This window comes from Cucurbita pepo, chromosome 3 (assembly GCF_057944985.1).
Source record: "Cucurbita pepo subsp. pepo isolate OVF chromosome 3, ASM5794498v1, whole genome shotgun sequence".
Classification (NCBI taxonomy): Eukaryota; Viridiplantae; Streptophyta; class Magnoliopsida; order Cucurbitales; family Cucurbitaceae; genus Cucurbita; species Cucurbita pepo.
Genome location: NC_141800.1, coordinates 8,933,350 through 8,939,506, shown reverse-complemented (window position 1 = coordinate 8,939,506; position 6,157 = coordinate 8,933,350). Strand labels below are relative to the sequence as shown.

At 32.8% G+C, this 6,157-nt stretch overlaps 1 non-coding gene across 1 annotated transcript; it reads right to left on the bottom strand.

The window, feature by feature from the left end:
* Positions 1-4,167: 4,167 nt before the first annotated feature.
* On the bottom strand, positions 4,168-4,239 carry TRNAP-UGG (transfer RNA proline (anticodon UGG)). The gene has a single exon. It is a non-coding gene; the product is annotated as a tRNA-Pro (tRNA).
* Positions 4,240-6,157: the final 1,918 nt, after the last annotated feature.

Below are 6,157 nucleotides of genomic sequence, written 5' to 3'. Positions count from 1 at the left end.
TATAGAGCATTTAAGAATATAGAGCCGAGTATTCGGGGTATCGATCCCTGTACCAATCGCATGCAAAGAGAGCACTCTACCATCTTAGCTACGTCCCCACAATTCTTACATAACAAAACCCAAAACTGCCCGTCATCAATAATAGTGAAAAGGAAAAAATATTTCTGCTCATTACGTCACAAATAAGGTAAAATTGAATAGAAATAAAATATTAATAATTAATAGTTTCTTTAGGAGATGCACTCTACCATCTTAGCTACATCCCCATAATTCTTGGGTAACAAAACCCAAAACTACCCGTCATCAATAATAGTGAAAATGAAATTTCGGCTCATTATGTCAAAAATAAGGAAACTTGAATAGAAATAAAATATTAATAACCTATAGTTTCTTTAGGAGATGCAGGGTATCATTCCCCATACCTCTCATATGCTAAGCGAACGCTCTACCATATGAGCTGTATCCCAATGATTCTTACATCACAAAATTCTAAACGTCTCGCCATCAATAATAGTGAAAATGAAAAGCTATTTTTGTTCATTATGTCATAAATAAGAAAATATTGAAAAGAAATAATACATTTAATAATCGATAGTCTTCCTTTAGAGATGCGGGGTATCAATCCCGGCACCTCTCACATGCTAAGCGAGCTCTCTACCATATCATTCTGTCATAAATATGAAAATATTGAAAAGAAATAATACGTTTAATAATCAATAGTCTTCCTTTAGAGTGCGGGGTATTAATCCCCGCACCTCTCACATGTTAAGCGAGCGCTCTACTATATGAGCTATATCCGCACAATTATCCTTGCTCATTATGTCGAAATAAGAAAAAATTAAAAAGAAATAATATATTTAGTAATCAATTCATTTGCAGAAGGTATCGATCCCGTACTTCTCACATGGGAAACTCTACCATCTGAGCTACATCCCCACGATTCTTACATCAGAAAATCCAAAACGCCCCGTCATCAATAATTGTGAAAATGAAAAAATATCTCCGCTCATTATGTCATAAATAAGGAAAGATTGAGTAGAAATATAATATTAATAACAATTAGTTTCTTTTTTAGATGTGGGGTATCGATTCCCGTACCTCTTGCATGCAAAGAAAGCATTCTACCATCTGAACTACATCCCGAAAATTATTACATCACAAAACCCTAAACGTCACGTCATCAATAAAAGTGAAAATGAAAAACTATCTCTGCTCATTAGGTTATAAATAAGGAAAGATTTAATAGAAATAAAATATTAATAACAAATAATTTTTTTTTTTTGGAGTTGTGGGGTATCGACCCATATACCTTTTAGTGCACTAAATAATCTTACCTACATCCCCACAATTCTTACACCACAAAACCCTAATCCTCTCGTCATCAATAATAGTTAAAATGAAAAACTACCTTTGCTCGTTATGTCATAAATAAGATTAATAATTGATTGTTTTCATTTGGAGATGCATGATAGCGATCCTTGTACCTCTCGCATCCAAAGCAAGCACTCTACCATTTAAGCTACATCCATACAATTCTTACATCACAAAACCTTTAAACTTCCCATCATCAATAATAGTGAAAATGAAAAAATATATCTACTCATTATGTTGTAAATAAGGAAAGATTGAATAAAAATAAAATATTAATAACAAATAGTTACTTTTGGAGATGCGGGGTATTGATCCTCGTGGATGCACTTTACCATCTTAGCTACATCCCAACAATTCTTACATGACAAAACCCTAAACGTCCCATCATCAACAATAGTAAAAATGAAAACTATCCCTGCTCATTATGTCATAAATAAGAAAAATTTGAAATAGAAATAGAATATTTGGTAGTAGGATTCCTTTGGAGATGCATGGTATCGATTCTCGAACTTCTCACATGCGAAGCGAGTGCACTACCATCTGAGCTACGTCCCCACAATTCTTATGTCATAAAATCCTAAACCTACCATCACCAATAATAGTGAAAATAAAAAAATATCTCTGCTCAATATGTCAAAATAAGAAAAGAATGAATAGAAATAAAACAATCTAAGCTACATTCCCGCATGCAAAGTGATCAGCTACATTCCCGCATGCAAAGTGATCGGTATACCATCTGAATCCACAAAACTTTAAATTCATCAATAATAGTGAAAACGAAAAAATATCTCTGCTCATTATGTCATAATAAAGGAAATATTGCATAAAAATAAAATATTAATAACATATAGTTTCTTCTAGAGATGCAAATGTAAAGTATCGATCCCCGTACCTCTCGCATCCAAAGTGAGTGCTCTACCATCTGAGCTACATCCCCACGATTCTTATGTCACAAAATCCTAAATGTCTTGTCATCAATAATAGTGAAAATGAAAAAATATCGCCGCTCATTATGCCATAAATAAGGAAAAATTGAATAGAAATAAAGTAGTAATAACAAATAGTTTCCTTTAAAGATGCGAGTATGGATCCCCATACCTCTCACATACTAAGAAAGCGATCTAAAATCTAATCTACATTCCCATGATTCTTACATCAGAAAACCCTAAACGTCCTGTCATCAATAATAGTGAAAATGAAAAAATATCGCCGCTCATTATGCCATAAATAAGGAAAAATTGAATAGAAATAAAGTAGTAATAACAAATAGTTTCCTGTAAAGATGCGAGTATGGATCCCCATACCTCTCACATACTAAGAAAGCGATCTAAAATCTAATCTACATTCCCATGATTCTTACATCAGAAAACCCTAAACGTCCTGTCATCAATAATAGTGAAAATGAAAAAATACTTCCGCTCATGATGTCACAAATAAGGAAAGATTGAATAGAGTTTCTTTTGGAGATGCAAGGTACCGATCCCCATACCTCTCGCATGCTAAGCGCGCTCTAGCATCTGAGTTACATCCTCACAATTCTTGCATCACAAAACCCCTAAATTTTCCATCATCAATAATAGGGAAAATGAAGAAATATCACACTTAACATGTCATGAATAAAGAAAAATTGATAAGAAATAACATATTTAATAATAAACAAGGTTTATTTTGGAGATGCAGGGTATCGATCCACGTATCACTTGCATGCAACAAGAGAACTCTACCATCTGAGCTACATCCCCATGATTCTTACATCATAACACCCTAAATGTCTCGTTATCAATAATAGTGAAAATGAAAAACTATCCCTACGCATTATATGTCGTAAATATGAAAATTTTGAAAAGAAATAATATATTTAATAATCCATTCATTTGGAGATGAAAGGTATCGATCCCCGTACTACCCACACGAGAAGTGAGCGCTCTACCATTTGATCCACATACACACAATTCTTACATCAGAAAACTCTAAATGTCCCGTCATAAATAATTGTGTAAATGAAAAAATATCTCGGCTCATTATGTCATAAATAAGGAAAGATTGAATAGAAATAAAATATTAATAACAAGTAGTTTTTCACCTCTACCATCTGGGCTAAATTCCCTAAATTTTCCGTCATCAATAATAGTGAAAATGAAGAAATATCGCTACTCAACATGTCATGAATAAGGGAAAATTGAAAGTAAAAAATATATCTAATAATGGATAGTTTATTTTGGAGATGTAAGGTATCAATCCCCACAATTCTTTACCATGTAAGGTATGAATAAGCTATAACTTTTGCATACAAAGCAAGCGCTTTACCATCTAAGCTACATCCCCACAATTCTTATGTTACAAAACCCTAAATTTTCCGTCATCAATAATAGTGAAAAAAGAAGAAATATTGCTACTCAACATGTCATGACTAAGGAAAAATTGAAAAGAAATAACATACTTAATAATAGTGAAAAAAGAAGAAATATGGCTACTCAACATGTCATGACTAAGGAAAAATTGAAAAGAAATAACATACTTAATAATGGAAAGTATTATTTTGGAGATGCAGGGTGTCGATCTTCGTACCTCTCACATGCAAAGCAAGCGCTCTACCATCTGAGCTACATCCCCACAATTCTCATGTCACAAAACCCTAAACGTCTCGTCATCAATAACATGTCCAAAATTAGAAAAATTAGGTATAATTTATGAATCATTTCGACATAGAATGCACATTGTTATTATTCACAATTTATAACTTGTGTCATTTTATTGTATTTATTTACTTCGTTTAATTCTACAATCTCTCTTGAAGGGGCATTTCGAGAATCGAACTCGAGACCTCTCGCACCCAAAGCGAGAATCATACCACTAGACCAAATGCCCTTGTTATGCCACTTAAAACGTATGTATAAATCCTTAGGCCTAGGTATTAAGGTCATATTTTGTCGTATTGCAGGAAACACATGAAGTTCTCGATGTACTTGAACTGAAGCCTTGGATGTAGAATGTGTCTTGGAGAACAAAACAAGAACATAATAAGAACAAAGAGCTTTCTACTAGATCTGCTTAAGATTTGGATAGGCATACTTACCAAAAGTGGAAAACATGAAATGATATTAAGAGCATTATCATTATAATTTTAATCGCCTTAATTTTTGTTTTTCTTCTTTTTTTTTTCTTTATTTCCTAAGATGGTAAGTATAATACGAACAACAAGTTTATATAAATATGAAGTCTTTCAATAAGAAAAGATTTAGACATAGGGGCATTTGAGGTTGCACCATAAGTGAGGGTCGTACCACTAAACCAAATGCCTTTTATTAAATACCCAATATTTAGCTTCTACTCAGATATATTTTTCTGAGTGGTTGGACGGCTATAAAATGAAAAGTTAATGGTCTAATATTTTACTTGTAAGTAAGGCATGTTATACTGAATTGTTATAATATAGAAGGGTTATAAAATAAACCAACAACCCAACAAAGGAAACAAACTAATCAATTTGGGTTTGATTGATTCGGTTCAGTTCATCAGTTTATTTGATTTAATTCTTCTATTTTGCCTCGTATGACAACAGAATAAAGTTGTATTGAATGCACTTAGTTTCATTTATGACAAACTCATATGAAACATACTGGCATTAGTAGTACTAAGAGTTGGAATCTATAAGCATTTCATGAACTTAAGTGCAAACCATGCTTCTTTAAAGATGAGAAGAACTTTAGTTAAGTAATGGAAACTTTAAATTACTTCACGTGGAGCTTCAATTACTCTATGCTAGTTACAATCTTTAGGATTGACTAATTGGACACAAGTTCATGGATTTAGGAAAATTTTTGTGCAATTATCAACTACAACTTATGTTTTCAAATTTTTAGGTCATAATTTAGGTAGTTGGTGTTATGAGTCGTAAACTTGTTTTTTACATAATATGGATTTAGTTGAACTGTTATTCCGATGAGATGGACAAAGAAATTGTCTTTGAAATGACTAATAGACCTAGGTTCATCGTTGTTGTCTTCTAACTGTGATTTTGCAAAAAGCTTAACTAATATAAACTATCATCCGACAAGATCTTTAAGGTAAATCAAGAATATACCCTACACATCATTCAAGATGGCAATAAAATGGAGTTAAATTGAACCCACTTTAGTTTCATGTTTGGTGTGTTCAAGATAAAGCATAATTGTATTTATGATATTGAGCTTGGGGTCTATAAGAATTTAATGATCATAAGAGAAATTCCTGTCTTATTAGAGGAGACCAAATTTATTTAAGGTACTAGGAGTTCAACATGGCTTAAGAGTTGCGTGGGTGCTCATTTTATCCATGTTCTCCACTTCCTCCGATTTCCTCCTCTTCCTCCATCACATTCTTTATTTCTCTTCCCATTTCTCAATCTCCAACTCATTCTTTCTTCATCCCTAACCAATGCCGATTTGAATAAAGAAGGAGAAAAAGAAAGAGAGTGAAGTAAGTCGGTATGGATTTAGCTTTGGAACTAGAAATCGATGAGTATGATCTAACGAACATCAATACAAAAAATTTAGTGACTTTTCTTTGGACCAACTAGGTAAGTGGTGTTACTATTGGCTTGGTTGGATGAATTGTATGAGGTATTAACAACGCGTGCTCCGTAACCCCTCCACGTGTCGTACTTTGTGAGTGTTTGACATATATTATGTTCTGTTATGCTGTAACACGAGTTCAAATGAAGATTAATTTCTCAACTTTTTTTTTTAAGTTCAAATTTTTAGGAATTTATTGAGAGATTAGACCAAATTTAAATATGATATGGAAG